The sequence below is a fragment of the Agelaius tricolor genome, unplaced genomic scaffold (assembly GCF_023055355.1).
Source record: "Agelaius tricolor isolate 1412-34295 unplaced genomic scaffold, bAgeTri1.0.p SCAF_27, whole genome shotgun sequence".
NCBI lineage: Eukaryota > Metazoa > Chordata > Aves > Passeriformes > Icteridae > Agelaius > Agelaius tricolor.
Genome location: NW_027269287.1, coordinates 5,273,931 through 5,300,709, shown reverse-complemented (window position 1 = coordinate 5,300,709; position 26,779 = coordinate 5,273,931). Strand labels below are relative to the sequence as shown.

The following is a 26,779-nucleotide window of genomic DNA, read 5'->3' as shown; positions in this document are numbered from 1 at the left end:
TCCATATTTCAGAAGGCTTGATTTATTATTTTATGATATATATTACATTAAAACTATACTAAAAGAATATAAGAAAAAGTTTCATCAGAAAGCTAGGCTAAGAATAGAAAAGAAAGAATGATAACAAAGGCAGCTGTCCCAGACTCTCTGTCTGAGCCAGCTGGGCTGTGATTAGCCATTAATTATAAACATCCAAGATGGGCCAGTCAAAGATCCACCTGTTGCATTCCACAGCAGCAGATAGCCATTGTTTACATTTTGTTCCTGAGGCCTCTCAGCTTCTTAGGAAGAAAAAATCCTAAGGAAAGGATTTTCATGAAAGGATGCCTGTGACATTCTTAAGAGTCAATACCATCCTCTCTCTGGAGGCTATAAAGATATCTGTCTTCTGCTGGTTCATCCATGACAATATGTGCATAGAAGTGCTTTAAAACAAGTAAACCCAATCTGAAATATTGGGTTTTCCCACTCTTTTCAGAATTATAACTTTGGGAGTGGCTGTGTGTTTATTTATTTATTGTTTATTTGTTTGTTTGTTTGTTTGTTATATGGCCTTTGTTGGTTTTGTCTGTGCCCTGGATATGGGAGGTGCTTCAGAGCAAGGACACACTTAAAACTGGGTCATCTTTCTCCACTGACTGGAGAAGTTTTTATTGAAAATCTGCAGCAGATTCTTCAAATCCTCTTGTAGTCTCTGGAAAATTGTGAAGTGGAGAAAACATGCCAATAGTGGTAATGGATACTTTGAAATTCAGGAATCAATTATCTCTTAATTCCTTATTATAAGATCTTAAAGATTAATTTAGAATTAAAAATATAATTCAATTTTTTTCTATCTAGAGTTCAAGTTACTAGACTGTATCTGGGTACATTATCCAGCTCTTCCTTGCAACCATAAAGACTAGAAACCCTTTTTTTTAAGATAAAAAAAGGGTTGTCTCTTCTGGTAATTTCCAAAGTTCTTATTTTCATACAGTCACTTGGTTTCCAGAATTGCACTTCTTTCTATAGTGCCTGAAATATTGTCCAAAGCCAGCCAAATCATGAGAGTCGGGCAAATCACAAATCAGGCTCTTAGTTAAAATCTATATGAATATGATCAATATGGATAGGTCATACATTGTAATCTTCCACTAAATCACAGCTCAAGTCTGGCACAGAGATCACCTTGCATTCCCTGGCCATGTGCAGACCAGGGGATAAATCCTGCTGCCATGGGATAATTGCACTTACGGTAGTGTCAGGTTACTGGAAACATTTAACATCAGTTGGCCATGCTGAAGGAAACAATAAGGACAATTTAGCTCCAGATGCAGTCCAAAAGTCGGGAATGCATGTTGTCCCCATCCCCAGCACATCTACATCTCTCCTCTCACTTCAGGAATCAGTGTTTCCATTCCTATTGAGCTCATGAAACAAAGTGATATCACTACACAGGTAAGTAAACACATCTCTGAAATTTAATCCAGCAAGATGAGGGGTATTTTGACCAGAGAATAAAGTGAAGTAGGAAACACGTAATCTGGAATAATTATGAATCTTCTTGGAAGGAAAGAGTTGTCTTTTTGCCTCACAAATGTATGACATATATTTTTATTTCCTTTTTCCAATACCACCTAAAAGGAGTAGTGCATCCCACAAAATGCCAGGGACCAGGAGAACTTATCTGGTGAAACACAGTTTTTTCAGGGACAGGTCTTTTGTTAGAGTTGACATGCATTACTTTTCTTTGGACATATATATATACAAAATAGCAGAGATAGCAACATAATTTTCTATATTAATTTAATATCATATGTACACCAGCTGGATAAAGAAAAGATTTAAAGGAAAATAAAATGTAACTGCAGAGAAGCTTAGCAAATCAAATTTAAGCCATAGGTTGCATAATGGAAGCGTTCAGCCAGGGTAGACTCAGGAGCTCCATTTCTAGATTGCCTGTAGTAGAAAAATGTGATTTTTTCAGGAAGATAAAATCTAGATTTTCAATAGCAAAGGTGCACTGTCAGCTGAAGCAAAGAATCACTCAATTTTTCCAGGTTATTCCTTCTGTCATTTAACCATGACAATTGTGTAGTGAGCAGCAGAATTGATATTTCCAATGAAAAGGAAGATTCAATTTCAAAATGATTGTTTAAAGACAACTGTGCAGTTTTATAGATACATGAAGAACTACAATTATGTGGTTTTCTGAAACTGAAGAAATAAGATTAAAAACATTACACAGACTTCCTGTGAAACTTAGTAATTCACTTTTTTGTTGGTTTATCCTGATTCCTTTTTCATGGAAGTGGGTCATAACAAGGATGACAGTGCTGAAAATCTCTTCTTTTTTTTTCATCTGCAAGTACCCGGTGTGATATCATTGCACTGTATGTACTATTCTCTGTTTTCAGAGGCTGAACATTCTACATAGTGGCAGCAAAACATGTCATGGAGATGTTGCTGGAAAGGATTTTCTCCATCTACCTTTCTGGTCCTTCCAGAATTCCTGAATGTTTTGGTCTCAGCTCCAGACCTTATACAGTGAATATTATTGCATGGGAACTAAATAAAAATGGGAAATTATTTTTCCATCCAGAATTTGCAGAGTTGATATTCTATAGCTAGGAAAATGTACATTCTGTATATATAAGAAAAATAAAAGTAGATCAAGATAAATAGAGCAAAATGACATTATTTTCCTTCTTTCTTTCCTTCCCCTCTCTCTACAGCACTCAAGTGTCTGGTAACAATTTGGGTCATAAAATTATGCATAGATGAAGAACTACCACCACTTCATAAATGCATTAATATCTTTAGTTATGGTGTCATGCTCTCAGAGATTCCATTATACTAACCATTATATTAACCATTATACTAACCATGTTGGGTTTTTTTTTTTGAAGCGTATTGTACATTGACTGTCCTTGTAAGCATTAAGGTTTTCTGCCAGTAGAGAACAAATGAAGCTATGTGGGATGCTTTAGCTTAGATTAGATTAGGCTAGATTCAAACTACTCTGATGGGACGAATTGGCTCATGAAATTTACATCATACTGCAGTCTGCTAAAGACTCCATTTGTCAGCAGCAAGAAAAATGAGTATTTCAAAATATTCACCTTTTGATCTTCCATTGCCACCCATGAATATGAACAAAGAAATGGATCTAAATACAGAAATAATAAAATTCAGGTATGAATACAATGCAGGAAATATTATAAGATGAAGCTTAGGAGAAGATTAGGGGAAAAAAGTTCTGATTTTCTTCTTTGAAATTAGTCTTTACAACCTAAAATTACATACTCAGATTATATTGGATGTATTTCCTATACCAGAATTGTCACAACACCACTATAAAAGGAGTGAGGTTCTGCAATTATTTTAATGGAATTCTGACTTTGTTGCTTAATTATGGCCTTTTTCATGGCAGCAGTATTAATTGCATATTGCAATCACTCCTGGACAATCTATGGGCAAAGTGTCTGCTTCCTCCCAGGAGGAGACCCTCAACTATGTGATGTTTAAGTTGGAAATTTCATCATTTTTGACTGAGAGGAGAGCAACTTGATAATGTGACAGAACAGATGTGTTTGGCAAAAGCTTTTCATAATATATACAGCAAATATTGAGACATCTTGTGCAAAAATGTTACTTGTATTGAGTAAATAAAAATAAATGAGGACTTTGTTGAGGAGTGACCTGGCAGGTATACCTGCTGTTGCAAGATACACCTTGCACAGTCCCAAGTTTCATTCATTTGAGGATGATCTGTAACAGTTGTCGCCTAGGACCCGTGTACTCCAACAGCACCAGCAGCTTCTAAGCAAAAGATGAAATTCTAAATCATCAAACAGGGGGGGTATTTTTCTTTCTTTAAAAAAAAAAAACATCATGGAAACACAGTAAAGCACATTATAAGAATAATCAATGAGCTAAATCAGGCACACACACAAAATAGTTTCACTTATAGTCATTAAAAAAGGAATATTGCACTTCCCATATGAACATGCTATATACACATTTTTAGTTACTCATCTCCAATAACAAGACTCTAGTAACTGGTTGAAAAGCAACCTATTACTATCTATAGTAAGAGCACTTGCCAAGCAAGTGCTGATGGCCAGTCTCAATCTTAGGTAAGTTGTGCTACCATTCTTCCAGCAGCTGCAGTGCAAGTGCAAACAGAAAATGAAACTAATTATTTTGAGTCTCACCAAATGGTACCCTTGGAGACATTTTCCTGGTGGGTTACAGAAGGTACATACCACAAGCCTTTCCAGTGGCACCAAGCTTGAGATGACTGAAGTACAAAAAATCTACTGTGGGTTGTGAAACGGGTTAAGAATGGGTCCCAAATCATTACAGCAGATTAGGTCCACCCACCTCTTAGGGTCAGGCTCCAGATCCTCACTGAGGTCTGTATCTCAAGTAGATACTATATGTCCTGGTTGTTGTGGTCATCTGAATTTTGGATTTAAATCTACTAAATAAAAAAAGAGACAGAATTATTGGGGTACACTGCTGGTAGATTCTGAAGAAAAGGCCTCATACAACATGAGGTTCAGACATAAATCAACACACCTAACATGGCAGTATTTTGATTCTGCAGTCAATGAAAAGAGTTAAATATCTATAGAGTTGATTTAAAGCATCCAAACTAATTTTCTAAAGCCACAGTGTAAATACTGTTTAGAAGAAATTGAGGAAAATTACTTTAGATTGTTCATATTTTCACTTGGAAAGACCAAGTTAATAATTTTGCCAGTAATTTATAAATATTACACCAATGGTTTTACATGCTGGAGAAATACTGAGAAGTACAATTTAGCACTATTTCCTGTTGCTTAGGAAAAAGCAATATTAAAAGTCTAGAATCATAAGTTCGCCCCTTTCATGTCTGGCCTTCAGGAAAGTAGTGCACTGGGTTTTTTGTTAGTTTTCTTGTTATTCAAAAGTATGCCAAAGATCTTTGCTTACAAAATTAAAGGTGAATACAAGTAATCTAAGAGAACTTACCTATCATTCAGGTAGCATCCTTACATGCTACAGGGTAGGATCATATTTACAGGACAGTGGTCATGTGTCGGGTCCGGCTGTCTGTCTCTGCCCCGACACGGGTAGGGTGGTTCTTGGGTGGCACACGATGCAAAGGACGAGTCTGGACTCTTCAGCTTTCGGTCTTCAGGTTGTTTATTATTTCTTATCTACAAAATTTTTCTGTCTGCCCAACAGAGGTCTGATCTGCAAGCAGTCACAGGCACTCTCTGACCACCCACGGGGTGGTCATGTCTTTTTATACTAAAACCTACGTATACAATATTTACCTTTATTTCCCAATGCTTTTCGCCCATGTTAGCAAGTGCACCTTCACCATAAACCAATCTCTAAGTGCCAACATCATCACAGGAGATGGAGGACAAGAAGAAGAAAGAAGAAGGACAAGACACGCCCCGATCCCTCCATCTTGTCTCCATAACCCCCCTGTACCAAAAACCTTAAAGTCTATATCTCACCCTCTAATTGTGTCTCTTTTACACCTTGTACTCTAAAGTGATTCTCTTGTCCTCAAACTCTTGTTACTTCTGTGGATGGATCAAAATCAAGCCACCAAACACTCTTGGCAACATTCCAGGGTTTTCGAGACCCCCAAGGGTTCTCCTGGCATCTCTGGACATCGGGAACGATGTGCTGAGATCCCACAGTCATGTACTAAATGAACTGGCCTAATCTTCTGGAACTAAGGAACGAGGTCATTTTTGTGGATAAAAAAGCTGATGTTGCAAGAAGAAAGAAGTAGAAAAGTTGCTGACAAACATAGGGGTGTCAACCTGAGTAAAATGACACTTACAGCATCTACTAATTAGATTAAGAAAAAGATGTATGTTTGCCTCATGGACAAAGCAGAGCCAATCAAGAGACATGTGGACAAAGTGGAGCTACCAATGAAACAATGCTTGATTGTGTAGACCAAGATAAGAACTAAATATAAACAATGTTTAGAAGCACAATAAATGGCCTTTGCTTGATTCACATTGAATCATGCCAGAGTCCTTTGTCTTCTCTCCTCACTTACAGAGCAGTGGGGGAGATGCTAACAGTGGTCACATTTCAAGGAGAATGATTTCTCCTGGGGAGACCCAGAGGTTCAGTGTTTCTCATTTCCCATTCTAACATCCCGTCTTTCATTTTTTTTCTTGTCACATGTGGCATTACTATGTCTGAAGTTAGCTGAAAACTTTGGTTCTTGTTTTATTAGATGTATGGTTTATAAAATCTGAATTCAGGTGAAAGACTCTCTAAGGCCATCCAACACCATATGTCTTTCTTGTATTTTTCCTTTTTTGTATTTAGCAATGAGTGGAAACTTTTACTTCCAAGGTAAGTTTCTCATGTTTTGTAATTGACACGCAGAACCAGCACCTTTTTGAAAAAAGAATGAAGGCCTAAAGGCTGCAGTCCATTACCTGTCTTTTGGTACACTTTGGTCTCAATTTATTTCCTTTTAATTGAGACCTTACTTTTAACAAAAATATTGTTGCTGAGGACAGAGTGTTGTTACATGAACACAGATCACTTTGCTTGGTTTTCATATACATTAGTTAAATATGGGAGATCAAATAGCTCATAGAGATGACTCAAGATACCTCATAGCCACTGTTTCATGTTCAATATAACATATTAAACTATTCCTTTTAAAAGGTAGTCCCAACAGCCAACAAATTTTTCCTTGAATGTGAAGAGATAAAAAGATTTAGAATAGAAGACAACTGCTGTATTTGGAAATAAAGTGCACATTTGCATATTTTCAATAAGAGGCTAATTGCAATGAAGCAGGAATTTGAACACAGAGAACTGAGAGTTCAAACCTATGGACCGTGTGAAAGTGCATTTGAATAGATAACAAGAAGTTACTAGCAGAAAAAAAAGTTAAGAAAAATGGAAGCTGTTAATTAATCTTACATAGTAAATTGGAAAATTTGAATTTATGGTATTTCATGTTGTTATGTAATAGCTAATTGAAGTTTTAATTAAAATTTAATGATTTTAAAATATTTTCTTGCATGTGCTACTTTGTTTAATTGTTACCTAATAATTAGAGCTGATCCCTCACCAGTTCCAGAAAAAAAATATTATCCATGGTATTCGTATCACTAGTTACTGCTTTTACTGTAAGCATTACTGTTAATGCTTACATCTTAATAAAATAAAAAGTTTCAGCATGAGTTTAAAAATCCATTTGTAACTGTTCTTCTTTTAACCCCAGCTGGGAACCAAACTCCAAATGCTGAAAAGCAGTTTTCAACATAGTTTTAAGGCTTTAGGATTTTCATTCTTGTTCTCGTATTAGTCTCAAAATGTTGGCAATCTTGTTGCTCCCCAAATTAATTACCTACAGTACCTACTAGATACCTACCCCAATAAAATTGCTTGCATACTCAAAGTCAAGCAAGTGCGAAAGTATTTGCAGAACCAGGCCCTTTAATAAGCTTGACTGCAAGAGCATGGAATGAAAAAATGAGTCATATCTACACCCTGAGGGCAGTGTAGATAGCTCTGCAGCTGCTGCTTGGAACATGGTCAGACACCAAAATTCCAAATGTCCTTTTCTCTTATTCCTTTCCTCACATTTCCTGACATTATGACATTTCTTTGTGCTCTGACCATTGTGGTTTCAGACACCTGTAAAATTTCTCAGAGGAAATTAGGAGTGGTCTGGTTAATTAGTTTCTCAGTCTGACATCCTATTACATCAGCACAATTGCTTTATAAAGGGAAGTTGCAGAAAATTACTCTTTTTGGGTAACACCTGGAGGATATCAGCAGCACCAAAGTATTTATAAAAAGTCCAGTTGTGGGCAGGCAGAACAGGAGAGCTTACTCTGAGAGTCTGTACTTCTGGAAGGCTAAAAGTACATGGAGGCATCTCTCCACAAATACATATTTAATTTTGAGGGTTCTGCCTAGGCAATGATCTTTTGTGAGGATTGCTTTGTTATGAAGCAGAAAAGGAGCGGCTTACATGTCAACTGATCAGCAAAGGCTTTCATCCTCATTTCTCTTGTAATTTTGCAGTTTTCATGATTGTCAGTTTAATGCTTTTGCCTGAAGTATGACATGAAATATCCCTCTTCAGTTACCACATTGACCAACTCCTGTCCATAATTTCTTTTATGAAGTGCCTGATCCTCAAGATTAGTGCAATCTTAATAAAGTATATTTAAAATAAGAAATGTATTTCTTATTTTAAATATTTCATGTATTTTTAAATGAAGTTTTACTGCACAAACTCCCAGCAAACAGTTGCTTGTTATGAATTGGTAGGATTTCACACTGTTTTGTATTACAAAGAAATGATCCAATGTAAAGTTAGTCTTTGATTAAAATTATTCCATAAACACACAGAGTGACATGTTATAAATTATCTGATGGCATATAAAAGGACCTTATTTTCTGCATTGCCTAATTCCTTATTCTATGTCTTCAGTGACCTAATGTTGTGAACATTTAGCTGGAATTGATATTTTACCTTCTACCTCCCAACACACAAAGCTCCTAGGCAAGGAAAATTCCCAACATACACAGCTCCTAGGCATGTCATTTATTTGCAGGTGACCATACTCTTGTCTCTGGGCTGGGGCAGGGTACACTGACTTAGAATGGACTTCAGTAGGGTGGCACAGGTTTCTGACAGTGGCTAATTAAATTAAGGATGTTCATCTGGACTCTCACTTGTGTTTAACTCAGAATTTCCTTACATTTATGGATTGACTGTGGAACAACATAATTATATAAATGTATTTTCATGTCCAAATCAAGGACACAGATGTAATCCTTCACTATATTACATAAACCCACATATATTTAATTGTAAAAATGCAAACCAATATTTATGATTTTAAAGAATAGTCTTTGCTTAACAAACATGTTTGGTTTTTTCCCATGCCAAATATTTTTTTCTATATTTATAAAATACAGACTCTAAAAACAGTTGAGGCTGTATTTTATTCCAGTTATAAAATACAAATTTTACTTTTTTACTCCAGGTGTAAGATACAAATTATAAATTATAATTAATTATAATTTACAAATAATAATTTATATAATTATAATTAAATTATAATTTTTGGGGTTCTGAATAGATATTGATCTTTCAACAGAATAAAAAGATGTTGGGTACTATTTTCTTTCTTCATGCTTTGTGCTATATGTAGGGAATCCTTTGCCAGGATTATTTCAAAGTAATGGATTTTAGGCATCCATACTATAGCATATTTTGTTGACACGTAAAGGGAAATAGCCAAGTTTCGAAACCTCATCTATTGCACTTTAAAAAATTATATATGCTTCACAGGGAAAAATTATTATACCCAAAAACTTTCATAACCAGTGAACACTGAATAAAAATTATCTTTGCATCATGAAAGTTCAAAGCAAAATAAGGAAATTAAATTATTTTCATCAACTCTAGCTATATCTGCTAAACATTTTCTAACCATTCTTACAGAAAAACAGAAGGCTAACTTGCAATTAATAGAAACAATTAATAATAATCAGTAGCATGTGTGGCATGTTATTTGAATGAAAAGTAATTTATCACATCTGAAATAAAAGCTGTTTATTCTTGTGTTTCACTGTCTGTAGCAATTCTTGCCATTTATCTGTGAAAAATGGAGAAATTTTACCCCCATTAGCATATGAATACTTGACACATCAAATTGGTTGTACAATAATAGAGGGACATTTGCTATTGGTGTGCGTGCGCAGACAAAGCAGCCATTTTGGGGGAGAGAGGAAAAAGTTAAATGAAATGGTGTGGGTGTTTAAACCATTGTTTTCCTCATTGGTTTCAAGTGGCAATTTTGATCAAAGTAGCCAGGCAGATTGGCTGGAATTCCTAAAAAAATAAAACCTGAGCATGCAGGTTAAATGTTGATACAAAAATAAGGTGTGTTAAATTTTTATTTAGATGATAGTGGATGAGATTATTAAAGAAATGCAAAATTCCAGTCCAGAATAAGCAATTTTGTGTGGTCTTTTTATGTGTATACCTGGGGCAGGGGAATAGAGAAACAAGAAGGTTCCACAGAAATAAACCAGTGCCTATGTACAGTTTTATTTCATGGCAACAGCCTCACAGGCCTTGGGTCAGATACGTGAAACTATTTCGCAACGAGGTTGCATTCAGAATTGAGGCCCTATAAATGGTTCTCAGTTGAAGTTGCCAGGCCACATTCATTCCAAAAGCAGAGCTATTTGTTATCAAATTTAAATTAACTCTCTCAGTACAGGATGCATAGTTTGAAGCATAGCTTTGCAGACCATACATGCTGTCTGAGGGAGAAGGAGTGGTGCCTGATCACCAACTGTAGTGTTCTTTTGCAAAGGATGGAAATAGTACCTGTGATTAGGCCTTAAAAGTAGTAGTCTATTACCTTAAAAAGGCTGATTTCTGAGGTGTATCTTTATACTTTGTTCTCTCTTAGAAGGCATAGTGGCAGTGATCTTTTTTCTTCTGTTCTTTTCTTTCCCTTTAAAAAAAAAAAAAGTAAGGATTTCAGCTCTAATTTGGGAGAAAAATAGCAAATCAATACTTGCTGCTGTTTTTATCTGCAAGTACACCTGGCTCTCTGGCTGCCTTCACAATTTTTTTTTTTCCCCTGAAATGGAGCTTCAAATGTTTAAACACATAAATTAGCGACACAAGATATTTGTATTTTTCAGAACCAAGGCCTGCAACAGCTGAGTATGTCCCCAGAGCTTTTTCTTGCACTGGTAATCCTTAGAGGTATAACTGCATTGTGACTTCTCTCATATTGGAGAGTTACTGATAAAAGAGAAGATAGCACTAATTGTTGTCATTTTTTATTTCCTTGAGCATTCCAGTGTGCTAATTGCTTTCTAAGAACAGGAAAGATGCCAATGCCTGTAGGAGCTCATATGGCTTGTCACACACAAGACATGGGACTTGAGATGCCACCTCTTAAGTAGCAAAGCCCAACCAGTAAAAACAAACACCCAGATTCACAAACAGCCTTTCATTATAGCAATCTACTTTCACTGAGCTCATGTCTTACTGCTACTTGCTTTCAGTAAATGCTGTAACAGTTGAGTGCCAATGGCAAAATATTTGTCAAATCAAATTTCATATACTGAGAAGAAGTCTGCTTGCTAGAAACTTGGTGCCCATCCTTGGTGGAGGTGTTGGACAGTCCTGAACTCAGCAGGAAAATACCTGTGCTTGATTATAAGGTACTTTGGGCCAGATCCTTGAAATATTCTCTAGCTCTTACTGAAATCAAACACCTTTGAGCTCCAAAAATAAAAGAACAGGTACAGCAGTTTATGACTTCTCCAGGCAACAGATGAATTCAGTACAGGTTTTGAACATTAGTAATGAAGTCACTGAGGAGGGAAAACAAAAAGTACTAAATAGAGCATTCCTAATTATCTGTGCTTTTACATCTTGAAACAGAAGCTTGGGGCTTTTGTCTACATCTCTTCATCAATATAAATGCTGATTTTTTAGAATTAAAAATTTTGTAGCTGTTGACATGTGGGCTGGTTATTCAGATTGAATTTCATCTTTATGGTCTTTGTGTTGAGAGAGGATTTTGTTTCAGTAACACCTTTGACAATACCACCAAACACTGAGGTGTCACATTAAAAGAACCTCTTTTCTAATTAAGGGACAAATTGCATTTTATTTCTCAGGTATGTAATGATACTCATTTGTTGTAGCATTTAGCAGGTGACTATATCAATTTCCTTACTACATAATAGAATGATCACTTGTGTAATTTACAAATGCCCTCTGAAAAAGAAAATTAAAATATTAACTGACTTTAAAAGTGGTGAGAGTAAAGATTTGTAGCAGTTTTACCCTTTGATTTTTCCAATGGAAAATACATACATTCCAGTCCTGTGATTCTGTGATTCTGCGATATGATATATGCATGCTCAGTGCAGCCCTGAATATTATTCTTAAGCTAAAAAGCATTTACTTATTTAAAGATCTGTGAAGCTAACAATACTACAAAGCTAGTAAATCCTGCCAAGCAGTCTTTGAGAATCTTGTTTATTTATTGGTGGAAGTGATGGACCATGCTGGTGTATCTATGACAATACTGCAACAAGCCAGAGCAGGGCCAGGTCTTTTCTTGCTCCTGCAATATAAGATGGAAAGTAAGAAGTGAAATCTTATGAAATGGTCTTTTTTAAAATTTTTTATATTCATTTAGGCCTCCTCACTGAGGAGAACCATTTATTGTCTATGTTTATTGTCTATGTACAAATCATGAACAGGATGGGACTGCTGAGGAACGTGTCTCAAGCTGTTTATTCTCTAGGATCATTCTCATTACATGTTTATGACGATGGGAAGATGCCAGCAGCTCACATCCCAAGCTGCAGACAATAACCTTAATGTTACAACTTATTTTAAAAGTTTTTTTGACTAATCACACAAAGTGAAAGCAAAATGACTGTAGTTCTATCCAACCACTACAAGCACACCTACCTTTGGTCAAAACAATTCTTGCTTATTTTGAATACAATACCTGCTTGTGAGCCTTAAAACAAAATGCACAGAGCTCCATTATTAAGCTTAGAACTTCCTAGTATCTCACTAGATATACTTTTCTGTAGCTTAGGGAGTTATTCTAGACAAGTATTAATACACGGACCATTGTTCTATTTGTCCTTATTTTTTTAATTTGTATATAATTTTTCTGCTGACAAATCTTATGGCTACTACTTAGCTCCAATCACAGTTCTGCTGTCTCTAAGGCCTGCCTTCTGCAACTTTCCCAAAATCCTCTAATTTTAAGGATTCCCACAGCTTTTCACAAGATAAAACAGAGTTTATGGGTCCCTATGATAGTTTTTCACACTAATATACTTGTGCTATTTCAACACTTTCATTAGTTTCCTCCATTGATTGTAAATAATGCTTCATGTTAACATACGAAGAAACATAAAACCTTGCAGTTCATCAGTGTCACGACTAAATTATTAAAAATACCTGTTTCAAATGCTGTAATTTTTTTCATAGAATGTATTACAGGTTCTTTTATATTTTTTGTTGTCATGCCAAATGCTTTGATTAAGAATGTTATAGTTATATGATCCAGTGGAATAGTACTGTAATTGCCTATTTATATTTATAAATCCGTCCATTATCTCAGTGTGTTTGTGTTAGCTGTGGTGTTGATATGTTAGACTGATATGATTGAGATGCACATTTTGTATATGTGGTGGAATTTAGACATAAAATGAAAATTCAATTCTTTATAAGCCATTTATTTTCTTTCTGTTTCTCCTGATTGCATTACCATTGTCTTGAGAGAGGTTGTTCACTTTTAAAGTTTAGAACTGCACTTGGTAAAGTTAAATAAAATAATTCTATGCAAGAAAATTTATACAATAAAGAAGGAATTTCTTAGATAGCAACACACTCCAGAATAGATTATTCTTCTTCTAACATCTAATAAATAACATGGACAAATTCTAGCATAGGTTTCCCGGTATTCATAGATTTTAAATGACACATGATTTTGATTAGATACACCAGATATCCTTCAAGTATATTGTTTTTCCCAGGAACACTTGAAGTTAGGCTAAAAATCGAAGTACAAGACTGTGAACAACAGAGGCATTGAGTCAGACTGGCAAAGAATCTGAATCCTTTATTCAAAGAAACAAGCTGGTTTTGTACAGTCCTTTAAGACTCAATATTTCTTTATATGGTAATTCTCACCTATCACACATCACAATGTCAGCAACACACTTTCTTTATGTTCTTATATGGGGTGATCACGCACTGTTCAGGGGCCTGTCAGCTTCCACCAAGCTCCTCTCTGCAGGGTTCTGCCACATGGCACCATGTTCCCCCCAAGTCAGGCAGAGACAAGTTTCTTTGTGGTGCCATGGCATTCTGCAGATGCGTCCCACAGCCTGTAACTCAATTGTAGCCTATCTCTCCTCACACAAGACTAATATGTTACCTATATTCTGTTCACAGGATGAAGTTTTCTGGTTTAATATTAAACATGTTACTTGAATCTGTCAGTTGATTCACTAAAATTAGAGATGATTTCCTGAAAAAATTAGTAAGCCTTAGCTGGAACCAGCTATTGCATTCCACTGTGGGGAACTGCAAGCAGTTCTTTTAAAAATAGATGGTCAGGAATGAAATTAGGTGAACTGAGACAAACATTGTATCTGAGAACTGTTTAGTGATAATGAGAAACAAAACATGAAAAAAAATGAATCATCCTACTAAAAAGGGCTAGAAAATACAGAGCAGAAGAAAGAAAAATGGAAAAGGAAAGGGGAGGGGGAGAGAGAGAATAAAAAGGGTCTACGCAATTTCAATTTCTTTCAAAATACTATAGAAAAATCTTTGAAAGAAGATTTGGATGTGACTGAGCTCTTATAACAAGTTGGGTCATTATCTGATTTTGTAGAAAACGTTTTCCCCAGTTTGTGTGGTAAGCAAATTCATCTTAAGATTTATAAAGGGTCAGGTAAACCAGGATCTCACTGAAAAATTAAGGCATAAAGTTGGAGTTCCTTTCCTAGAATGGCTAACAAGAATTGGTATCCATTTGATGAGCCTGTCGAGTTGAAATGGCTTGAGACATGTTTTCTAAAGCATTTTTCACTTCATTGGTCAGGTGTCTTGGTGAATTCAGGTCTGTGTTTCCTAGCAGTTTAATAATGGTGCCAAACCTCTATTTGTAATTCCAAGCAAAGTCTTAACCCAATTGACGGTTTCAAGCAACTTTGGTAGGTCATGGAGCATCTCTGGATTGTTGTTTGACTGTTTTGGTTTTGGTTGTATGGTCTGGGAGTGTTGGAAAATCACAGCTCTACAGAGATGGGGCAACTGAGAGGTGTTTTGAAAGATTTTATTTCATTATCAGTCTCATAGAAGGGTGAGACATAAAAGATGTAAAACTCAGTGCCATTTTATCAGAAGCCAACCTATTCTCTTGTTACAATGTCTTATAAATGTTTTTCAGCCTATTAACTTTTGCCGCATAATGCTGCTAATACTTCTAACACCAATCACCTATTATTATACCCATATGATCTTGTTAAAATGCATCGTTCACAGTTCTAATATTCTAAAATATCTGGTCTTTTTGCAAGGCCAGCTTTTGAAACTTGTTTCTAGTTAAATCTCTCTCTCAATACTATCATCTCTATTCCATGGCCTTCCTAAGTCAGCACACTTTATCTCAGAGTTCGCATACAGATGTACAAGACTGTGTGAGCTTTCCGTCAGGTTTTAAGAATCCTTTACTAATCCATTTCTCACATTGAATGGCTAACAAGAATTACAAATTGGGATCCATTCAATGAGTCTGTCAAGTTGAAATGGCTTGAGACACGTTTTCTAAAGCCTCTTTTACTTCATTGGTCAGGTGTGTGGGTGAATTCAGATCTGTCTCCTTCTAGCTGATTAAATAATGGCGCCAAATCTCCATTTGTCATTCCAAGCAAAGGCCTAACCCAACTGACAGTCTCAAGCAACTTTTATAGGTCATAGAGCATCTCTGGATTATTTGATTGTATTGGTTGTGGTTGGATGGTCTGGGAGAGGATATTAAATCCCAAGTATCTCCAAGGCAATGTTTGTTGTATTGCAATGGTGAGCCTGCAATGGTGAGCCCTGCTTGTTGGACAGCTGTGATAGTAGGTTGTAGTGCAACATCTAGTGTTGATTCAGTTTATGCTGCAATGAAGATGTCGTCCATGTAGCGGTAAATGATAGCTTGCATATGTTCTTTGCAAACAGGCATTAAAACTTTGGCTACAAACCACTGACAGATGGTTGGACAATTTTTCATGCCCTGGCGCAACACTGTCCAGTAGTTTCACTGAAGCAAATCTTGCCGATTGATACTGGGAATGAAGAATGCAAACCGTGGACCATCATCAGGTTGGAGAGGGATATGAAAAAAGTCAATGACAGTCAATTTCCAATCTTTGGGAATCATTGCAGGGGACGGTAAGCCAGGTTGTTAAATGCCTATGTCCTCTATTGCATCATTGATCTTCCATATGTCTTGAAAGAGATGCCACTTGTCACTGTCACACTTTTGGATCACAAAGATGGGTGTGTTCCACGGGCATGGTGGGAGTGATGTGTCATTTTTGGACTTGCTCTTGGACTAGAGACTCGAGCATGACAAGCTTTTCCGCGGGTAGGGGCCATTGATTTATGCATATGGGTTTGTCAGTTTTCCAAGTTAACTTAGGGGTGTCATGCTGCTCAATGCCTCCAATTAAAAACCCATTGCTAGCCTCATCCCCCATTGAGATAGAATTTCCCTTCCCCATGGAATTTTGGGGGGTCTCGCTACGAAGGGTCTGGTGGTAGCAATGCAGCCTTTGGGTACCTGAGATTTGATGAGCTGCACACTCTTCAGGCTGTCACTGTTGCCTCCGACCACCAGTAATGTTCCTGGAGCAGGTGTTAGCATCCAATCAGGAGGCCACTGAGATTGTGAAATTACTGTCACATCTGTGCCTGTATCTATGAGTCCTGTGAGGGTGATCTTCTTGTTATTTAGTTTGAGTGTTAATCTAGGCTGACTTTTACTAATTATTTTGGTTGACATCACCAGGGATGATGCGTAGGGAGCAGGATTGCCTGAGCAATTGTTAGTCCTTTGGAGATGAAGCAAGATGGATCGGGACACATAACCAATACCGCCATTTCTTGTCCAGACATTACAGACAAAACTGGAAGCAGGACAAAAAATACTTCAGTTGTTGACCTGCATTTACCTAGTATTAGGAGTTCTTATAGCCGATCTTTGGGCCCAAGCTGACCCATAGATATAGTTTGGGCCATAACATCTGTTAACATTACTGGCTTGGTACTTGCCACATCCAGTTTGGCACCTGGGGGCATGATTGCCGGGAGTCCTGAAATGGTGCACTGAAGCTCTGGGCCACTTGCCCTTCAATGATGGTAGGCATCAATAGCTGGGTAATTTGTAACATCACGTGGAGTCGTCCCATGCTCCAATGGAAGTTTCCTACTGGTGTCTGTTGTGGGTCCCCTATCTTGGGTGATACTGGCTATTCTTGTAATGTCCTTTACACCCACAGGTGTTAGAAGCAGGTTTTGCTCCTCACTGAGGGCAGTCTTTTATAAAGTATCTGGTTTTCTGCACTCAAAGCACAGTCTTTGGGCTTGACATGAATGTCCTTGGTAGGGTGACCTGCATGGTGGCTAAGGCTCTGCAATTCCTTGTCCAATGGCTTGTGCTTGTGAGGCAGTGAAATGCTCTGGTGTCCCAAGGCCGATAGCAAGTCTCGATCATCTGGGTCAAAGATGGTTCTGGCTCAAATGGGAGAGCATGCAATGCCTTTTTGCATTCTGGGGATGCATTTGACACCACCAGCTTCTTTAGAATGATGTCCCTTTCATTGGCAACCTGTTTTTGAGTCTGTCCACAAATTTCAGGTATGGTTCATCAGGCCCTGGTTTTATGTCAGCAAAGTCTAGAATTGGTGTACTACCATCAGGCACCTGAATCAGTGCTTTTCTGGCCATGTTTTAAATGTCCTCTAGCACTTGTCCATGGAGGATTTCAGCTTGGTCCTCACGCTGGCTATATGGTCCTTCTCTTCCTAAGTGGTTGATGGCTAGTAGTGCTCTTGCTAGGTCCCTGGCACAATTACTCAATAGTTGGTTCAATTGTCTCTTCCACCCCCCCTTCCTATAGGGTGTATTCCATGGGGGACAGAATATATAGTCATAGTCATCACATATCACATGTCATGGGGTGTCAAGGCATGTGCAGAGAAGGTAGCCTGCATTAAAATATTGTGACCCTCTCCCATAGTCTTTGGCCACACTGCATAACTGTCGCTATAGGACACAAAAGAACACACGCTCACACCGTTCTCAAGGTGAAAGAGAAAAAAGGGCCGTTTATTTTCTGACTCCAACATTTATAGTTTTCCAAAAGTGACAGTGGATTGGAGGGTGACAGTGGCACCTCTCCAATGCCACTGGTCAAACCAACAGTCCATCAACTCTCTCCTCCTCCATAAAGGAATGCAAAACAATGAGTTATTTACAGAAAGTGTGTGAGAAAATTCACCACAAGAATGTCAACATCAGAAGGCTTAGAAAATCTTAAAAACTCAGGGTGACATCTCACCCTTTTTCCATTTAAAAAGAAAAAGAAAAGAAAATGAACAATGTAAAAAGGAAAAACATGAACAATGCTCAGTGTCCACTTGCGGACGAATCATCAGAGCGATCACTCCCGTCATCTGCATCTGAGTCATCACTCAATGATCCGCCCGCTTGACCCCTTTCAGGTTGGTCATGGTCTCCGTCTTGCTCATCGGCTGGATTCTGCCTCTGCAGTCGCAGGTCAGGGCGAACACATTTCGAAGGTACCCAGCGTACCCCAGTATCTGTGGATACACAAGCATACCCGCGCCCCGAAGCGATAAGGTCGTAGGGACCTTCCCACTGTTTGGTGACTAAATTCCGCACCCGAACCTTTGCTCGAGGCTGATGTGCCTCGTCCGCAGCCTGCAACGAGAGATGGTGATTCAAAATTACAGGGTTATTTGTGGTCTGTGGCACAGTGAGATGATTGTGTACAAAGCTTTTGCCAACCGACTGTGCGGGGTTTCACCCTGCATTCCCCGTTTTTGTTTTTGAAGAACCCACTTCAGAGTACCATGAGCGCGTTCTACAATAGCTTGACCAGTCGGGGAATGAGGGATTCCAAACTTGTGCGAAACACCCCACAACTGCAGGAACTGCCGCACCTTTTGCAATGCGTAAGCAGAACCATTGTCGGTTTTCACCGCAGAAGGTATGCCCAAAACGGCAAAGGCCTGCCTCCAGTGGGCAAGGACATTGCGGGCCTTCTCCCCAGTGTGAGCCGAAGCCCACATCGCAGAGGAGAACGTGTCCACAGTGACATGCACATACTTGAGCCGGCCAAACTCGGCAACCAGGGTGACATCGGTCTGCCAAAGCTCCAAGGCCCTAAGGCCTCTGGGGTTCACCCCTGCTGGCAAAGGCAGGGCAAGTGCATGGCAGTCATCACATGACTCAACAATGTCACGAGCCTCAGCTGGCGTCAGCTGAAACTGCTTCTGCAGGTATGTGCGTTTTGGTGGAAAAACCCATGCGATGCCTTGGCCTGCGCAAGTGTATCAGGCTGAGGCGCTACCCACGCTGGGTTAGCCAGCTTGTCAGCCCTCGCGTTACCTTCCACTATAAAGCCCGGCAAAGTGGTGTGACTCCTCACATGCAGAACATAGAATGGATGAACCCGGGCCTGAATGGCACACCACAAGGTCTTCAGTAAGTGAAACAAGGCAGGATTACTGACCTCCTTCAAGACCGAATGACCCAACCGCTGTGCGATGTCAGCCACATAGGCGGAATCTATGACCAAGTTGAAGGGCTCCTGGGAGAATCTTTCAAATGCCATGACAGCAGCCCTCAGTTCAACCAACTGGGCTGACCCATCCTCGTGGCCTTCCAGAACCTGCCACTCAGATCCATCCCTCTAGGTAACAATGGCCTTCCCAGTCCTCCCTGAACCATCAGTGAAGACAGTGGGTCCTTGCACGGGTTCCTGGCTATTTTTGGGCCGCAAAGAGATTTTTGTGGATTTTGCCATTTGCAGTAGCCTATGGCTGGGCAGATGATAAGTGATCTGCCCGGAGAAATTTTCCAGAGCACTCTGCAGGGACACACTGTTTGCAAAGCTCCAGTCAAAATCCTCCCGTTGCACCGGGAGTATGATCTTTGCGGGATCCGCACCCATCAATTGCAAACACCGTTGCCGGCATTTGATTATCAAGCGAGCGATCAATTCAAACAACGCAGTTGCCGTCTTCTGCGGCTGATGGGGCAGGAAAACCCATTCCAAAATGTGCAAGGAATCAGACCAATTGTCACTCCATTGGCCAATGATACCTGTGGGATACGAATCCGGAGTGGTGACGAACACAGTGACATCAACGGAGGGTTCAATGCGATAAACTTGGCAAGCCGAAACAGCTCGCTGAACCACCTCCAACGCCTTATGCACCTCAGGGGTCAGTGTGGGAGGTGATTTTAGATCACTGTCTCCTTTCAACAAATCATACAGAGGAGACAGCTGCGCATCGGTTACTCCCAAATATGGACGCAACCAAGTGATGACACCCACCAATTTCTGAACATCATTCAGTGTCCTCACAGGATGCACAAATTGCACCTCCTGGTGACGGATCGTCCATTCCAGAATTTTGACCCCCAAATACTTCCAAGGTGGTTGCTGTTGGACCTTCTCCGGAGACACCTGCAGTCCCTGAGCATGCAAAGCATCAAGCAACCAAGGCTGAATCCTCAGCAGCTCATCCTGGGTGGACACGGCCACCAAAATGTCGTCCATATAATGATACAGACGTGCATCAGGAAACTGCCTGTGAACTCCAGACAAGGCACGGGCCACATACCACTGGCATATGGCCGGAGAATTGCGCATGCCCTGAGGCAATGTCCTCCATTGATACCTCTGTGCAGGCTCAGCCTCGTTAATTGCTGGCACTGAGAAGGCAAACTTCGGTCTGTCATCGGGATGCAAAGGAATTGTAAAGAAACAATCCTTCAGATCCACAATGAGGACTGGCCAGTCTGCAGGAAGCATGGTAGGCGATGGCATGCCCGCCTGCAATGTTCCCATGCTTTCCATCACGGCATTAACCTTTCGGAGGTCTTGCAACAACCTCCATTTCCCAGACTTCTTTTTGATGCAGAAGACAGGGGTGTTCCAGGGGCTGGTGGAAGGCTCCAGATGACCCTGGTCCAACTGCTCCTGCACCAGATTCCAAAGGGCATTCAACTTCTCTTGAGGGAGGGGCCACTGCTTTTCCCATACAGGTTTGTCAACTAGCCACCGTATAGGAGGCGTCGGACACTCTGCGCCCTTCACCGCAGTGGCCCCCATCAAAAATCCGTCCCAATGCGCACCCCCCAAGCAGACAGAACATCCCTCCCCCAAAGGTTGGCAGGAGTAGAAGTAACATGAGGCCTAACCCAGGCCACCTGTCCCTCTGGGTTCGTGACCAACACAGGCCGTTGGCTCACATAACATTGCGCCGTCCCTCCCAGGCCAGCGACAGATGTCCCCACTGGATCCAAGGGCCACTCTGAGGGCCAGGTCACAAGGGAGAGAACCGTGACATCAGCACCGCTGTCGAGAAGCCCACGGACGCGGACTTCTGGCGGCGTTGCACCAGGAACAGACAGGGTGCACAGCATCTCGGGACGGTCCTTGGTCAGGACAGCAGTCCAGTGAACTTGAGGTGGCCCAGTGGAGCCAAAACCGCCAGCTCCACGCGACTGATCAGCTGACCTGCAAACAGAGGACTTGAAAGGCACAAGTTGAGCAAGCCGCATCCCTTTCGGGATCGTCACGGGGGGGGGGGGGGGGGGGGGGGGGGGCGTGTGGAGACCATGGCACAAATCTGCCCCGTGAAATCCGCATCGATGAGCCCCAGGTGCACAATGATGCCCTGAAGGGTGGCACTAGACCTCCCCATAAGGAGAGCACTCATGCCCCCACCCAAGGGACCAAAGGCATCCAGGGGAACCTTGCATATCTGAGAAGACTCTAACACAACTGTTGCTGCGGTGCAGACATCCACTCCTGCTGATCCACGGGTGCTGGCTGCAAGCCGGCAAAGGAGACCTCCATCGGCACCGGGGTCTGGAGAGAAGCTTGTGTCCGCACGCGTCCCCCCTGCGCGCTCCGCTTGCCGTTTCCCGAGCCTGGCAAAGCTTGGCCATTAGCATGAACAGTCGCCTTGCACACATCAGACATATGATTTGGCCTACCACACCGACCACACAAGAACATGGGGAACTTCACCTTCTGCGCTTTCTTCCCCTGCTTCTTGCCAGCCTGTGCAATCCCCCGCTGCAGCCACTTGCCCTGCGGCGCCGCCCAAACTGGCTGCACAGTGGCAGCCACGGCAGCCAACTTCCGATCCTGGGGGACGATGTCCGCACAGGCCTCCGCCATGATCCTCTCAGAGACAGTAGGATCACCAGGCAGAGCCACTATGACTTTCCTACAAGCAGCATTGCAATTGCACTTGACAAGGTTCGTAATCGTAACGCTCCTTGCCACAGGATCAGGCACCTGCCTCTCCACGGATGCAATCAGCCTTTCCGCAAACGTCATGAAAGGCTCGTCATCCCCCTGGACAATGGTCGGGAACGGCGGCCTCGGAGCAGCCATTTCCAGGGTCTGAACAATCGCAGCCATGCCCAGCGAGTGGCACTGTTCAAGCACAAGGGGATCAAATCCAACCTGCCCTTGAACATTCTCATAAAGCCCTGTTCCCAGCAGCATGTCAGCGACAACCCCACGCCTGGGGTCCTGCGGACCCAGCGTAGCATTCCGCGACACCGTGTGGGCCGCCAACCGAGCCCACTTGGTTTCAAAGACACCATACTGCACAGGGTCAAAAAGAGAACATGCCACACGACGGAGATCGTAAGGCCTCAGCCTATCTGAATCAACCCTCCGGAGAGTCCGCATAACCTCAGCGGACCCCAAACCATGCTGAGCAACTGCCTCACGGAGCTCCTTCTCCAGCTTATATGAAAGGGGTTCATGGGTGTTATGAGCAACACCCCTGAGCACAGGGAAAACCTGAGGATCCCCTGGCAAAGCCACCGCACCTGACGCTCCCTGGTCCTCAGGCCCAACAGGGGCAAAAGACGAAAATCGCCTGGGAGCCAGGCCAACACCACTCGGCCCTGGGCCCCCCGCAGCACCGGCAGAGCCAAAGGAGCCCGCCCCGCGACCCTGCAGGTGCCGCGAGGAAACAGGCTCATTCATCTCGTCAGTCTTGGTTTTCGCCTCTCGCCAAAAACGTTCGGGATGCCTGGGACGCACGGTCACCTGACAGGCAGGAAGCGTCCACAAATTCGACGAGGAAGTGCCGTGGCCCCAGGCACCCACCGGCCTCCCGCTGGCCGTGTCAACAGGTGCGCTAAAGGTAAACACCCCAGCGCCCTGTCGTGTTACAGCTCCAGCAGGGGCCGCCCCGGCGGACGCAGGTACCGTCCCGGCCCGCAAATCCGGCGCGGGCCGGGACGAGACCGGCGCGGGGCCCCCGACCCCCGACACAGGGGAGGGACGGGACGCCGAGAGAGACGCAGTCCGCGCAGCTGCGTCGCTGCGGGATGGCACCAGGGAGCCCGGCAAGCCCCCTATGAGGGTCCATCCCAAACCACAAGACGGCCCAGCGGCTACCGCTCCCACCGAGCAGAGAGGGGCGGGCTGCCCGCCCACCGGAGCGGGGCCGGACAGAACGCCGACTGATGCCCCGCCCCCGGCTGCGTCCACCGACTGCACACGCTCAGCGGGCTGCGCCGGCCCAGGGGCAGGTGACATCCCGCCCCCGGGTGCTTCCACCGACTGCGCATGCCCAGCAGGCTGCGCAGGCCCAGGGACGGGCGAAGTCGCCCCCCCCGCCGATGAGCCCGGCTCGGAGGTGGGCGACCCCGCCCCCGCCGTGGCCAGGGGGAACTTCGCGGAAACACCGCAATTAGGACACCAGGTCGTCACCGAACCAGACTCAAGCCGAGGCGGAGGCTGGTCCTCAAGAACCAGAAAGGCACAAAGAAAAGGCAGCCCGTCCCCCACCCCACCGCCCACGCCGGGCGAAGCAGGACGAGGACGGCCCGCCGAATCCACAGAGCCCGCAGAAACCCACGGGGCTCCGCCCCCCAGCACACCGTCCGGAGGCGGGGAGGGGGACTCCACATCGGACAAAAACTCAACCTCCCCCTCCTCCACGTCCGAGGCAGAAGAGCTTCCCCGGGAACTCCGAGGGGTACAAGAGCCAGACCCCTCCCAAAGCTCCACACATCTCTTCCACTGCACCAGCAGCGGTCCCGCATCTAGCGTGCAATCGTCAAAAAGGGCCTCCATGAGGCGGGTCCCCACACGAGACCACTCCTCCCTGGAGAACACCCTCTCAGGACCCGAAAGAAACCCTCGCTCCCGGGCCCACAGAAACAATCTCTCAAAATCATCCCAGGAAACAGAAATCTGTTTCCACTCCAGGACTCCCCTCCAAAGATCCAAAAGGAGGAGATCCTCCTCAAAACCCACAGCGCTCGCCATTACCCCAAGAACCGCAGGCAAAGCACCAAAGAGAGGCGGGGGGGAAACCTCACCGCAATCTGCTGCAATACACACGGCAGGGTCACCAAATGTCGCTATAGGACACAAAAGAACACACGCTCACACCGTTCTCAAGGTGAAAGAGAAAAAAGGGCCGTTTATTTTCTGACTCCAACATTTATAGTTTTCCAAAAGTGACAGTGGATTGGAGGGTGACAGTGGCACCTCTCCAATGCCACTGGTCAAACCAACAGTCCATCAACTCTCTCCTCCTCCATAAAGGAATGCAAAACAATGAGTTATTTACAGAAAGTGTGTGAGAAAATTCACCACAAGAATGTCAACATCAGAAGGCTTAGAAAATCTTAAAAACTCAGGGTGACACATAACTCTTTCACCTCCCCATATGCAAGTGGCTTCTATCGCAGTTTGCGCCCCCCCCCCCTCTGTATTGCACTAGAAAGGCAGTAAACTTAGAAATCACCTCCCAGTTTCCCTCCTTTACCACCTCCTTCCAGATCTTCAGACCCGTGAGATCCTTTTCTGAGGAGGAGGGACAACTGGGCTGCATAGGCATTGCCATGTTTTAAGGCAGCACTTCAGAAACCAAGGTGGGCATGGTTCTGGCTCTCCCAGAAGGGGTGTGGCCTGAGATGGAAGGGTCATGGTCCACAGTGGAGCTTAAAGTGGAAGAAGTGGAGACAGGGGAAGGACCTTGGTTTTGTTGTAACGTGTTGGCTTGGGCAGAGGATGCAGCAAAATGGTGGTTGGCAGAAGAGGAAGGGAATTCAGGCAGGAGAGGGTCAGAGTGGGAAAGTTTCAAAATGGAAGCACCATTGCCATCTTGGGCCCTTGCGGAGGAGTTGGTGGTGGATATGGGGCAATAGAGTAATGCAGCAAACCAACACTTCCTCCAAGCATGCTGGCAATGTCAGCTCCATATCCCATTCCAGGGTAGTGCAAAGGACAAGAAGGATAGGGGCATGAAAGAATGAGAGTTCTATAAGGCATGGGTTGCCATGCACTCAGCAGGCTTTGCTCTGGTGTACCAGTCCCAGGGTCAGAGGAGTCAGGGGTAGAGAAGAAGAAGCTTGAGGGAGTGCAAACAGAAGAGGTAGGGTGACAAAAGGGGTGGAACACTACAGAGGGGCATTACCCAATGTGGAGGCCGAACCCCATGTGGGAGGGTTGAGGGAAGAATAAGGGACTGGCTCATACCCAGGAACCAAGGGTAGAGAATGGATGGGGTTATCAGGGGGATCGGGCTTAACCTCTAACAACCACTTTATAAACAACCTGGAATATTGGAAGTAAACAAAAAGGCCCAAAATCCCTTTTGGAACCTAAATCATAAATCTTGTCCCCAACAGAATTCCAAAACCCCACAGTAAAAATAATATCCTCTGTAACAGAAGGAAGATTACAAAAGACACACCTAATAATTGCCTTAAGCTTTCTTTTAGAAATTTTTTCCCCATGCTTAACTAAAAGCCCCTTAAACTGCAAGTATATGTCCCACTCTGCCATGGACAGCCCTAGTCCCATGGCTAAAACAAAAACCACACTTTCTCCTGTAGGCTCATTCTTGTTGTTCTATTTCTAGAGTCCTATACTGTTGTTATCAGATTTCCAAAGTCCATACCTCCTCAGCATGTTCTTATGGCTGCAGATCTTCACAGCACAAACTCCTTCTTCTGCATGTTGTCCTTTCCCAGTTCAGGCCTCCTTCAAGGCTCTCCCTGACTGGCTAACCTGCCCCCTTTTATCCCAGTTATCTTCACTAGTCACAGCTGCAGCCCAATTAAGCACATCACAGCTGCAGCCCATCAAGGACAACCGGGACCTCCCAGGGCAAAGCCTATATACAGATATTTAAGTACAATACATTTCCTCTACTATAGCTCACCTGCACTCCTCTGCAGGGTGGATCACAATCCTTGTCCAACTCCAGTTGGCAGCACTTTTCGAAAGTCCTATGGGGCCCGCTGACCAGACTGCCTCCCCCCTGTCAGAAGTAGCTTGGTCTACCCTTGCAGCCAAGTCCAATAAAACTTGGACTCATGTTCTCAGGGTAGTAGACTTCCTGACCAGGACTTATGTCCAGTGACAGTTGTCCTGCAGGTCCATCGCTGGAGAGCCTTCCAGGACCCTTGTTCAAGGGTCTGTGTTCAGGTGCCACTTGTCATGTTTCGTGTTGTTCTGTCCACATCTGCAAGGACGGGCATAGGCAAAGCAAGGGGTCAGTGCAGAAGAAAGAGTGGGTCTTAGATCGAAAATCTGAGGGTCCTTTATTCTTCTATGCCGAGATCACAGGAGCACTCCTGAATGCACCCGACCTCTAAGACCAAGACTAAGGGGTAATCCCTACTTATATACATTACTATGGAACATTCTAGAAACATTCTAGTCAATCACAAAAAAAAATATAACCTAAATTAACATAGTAACTCCTATGATCCCTTTCAAACAAACATGAACTCTCACTCGCTAACTTGAAACCACGTCCCCAAACTTAGAGTGTTGCTTTCCATGGCCTTGGGTTGTTCGCAGCTATGGCTGACTCACTGGCCAGGCCAGGCTGCTGGACCTCCACAGTCCATCACTCTTTTCAG

The 26,779-nt window shown here is 42.8% G+C and overlaps 1 long non-coding RNA gene across 3 annotated transcripts; it reads right to left on the bottom strand.

Moving 5' to 3' along the window:
- On the bottom strand, positions 1-24,603 carry LOC139600428 (uncharacterized). Of its 3 annotated transcripts, XR_011682533.1 has the most exons (4): positions 24,221-24,603; positions 18,450-18,550; positions 10,416-10,511; positions 1-4,465 (listed from the first exon to the last, which is right to left on the bottom strand). It is a non-coding gene; the product is annotated as an uncharacterized lncRNA (long non-coding RNA). The 3 variants fall into 3 exon arrangements; XR_011682532.1 differs by lacking the exon at positions 18,450-18,550; XR_011682531.1 differs by lacking the exons at positions 1-4,465; positions 10,416-10,511 and having other exon boundaries at positions 17,906-18,550.
- Positions 24,604-26,779: the final 2,176 nt, after the last annotated feature.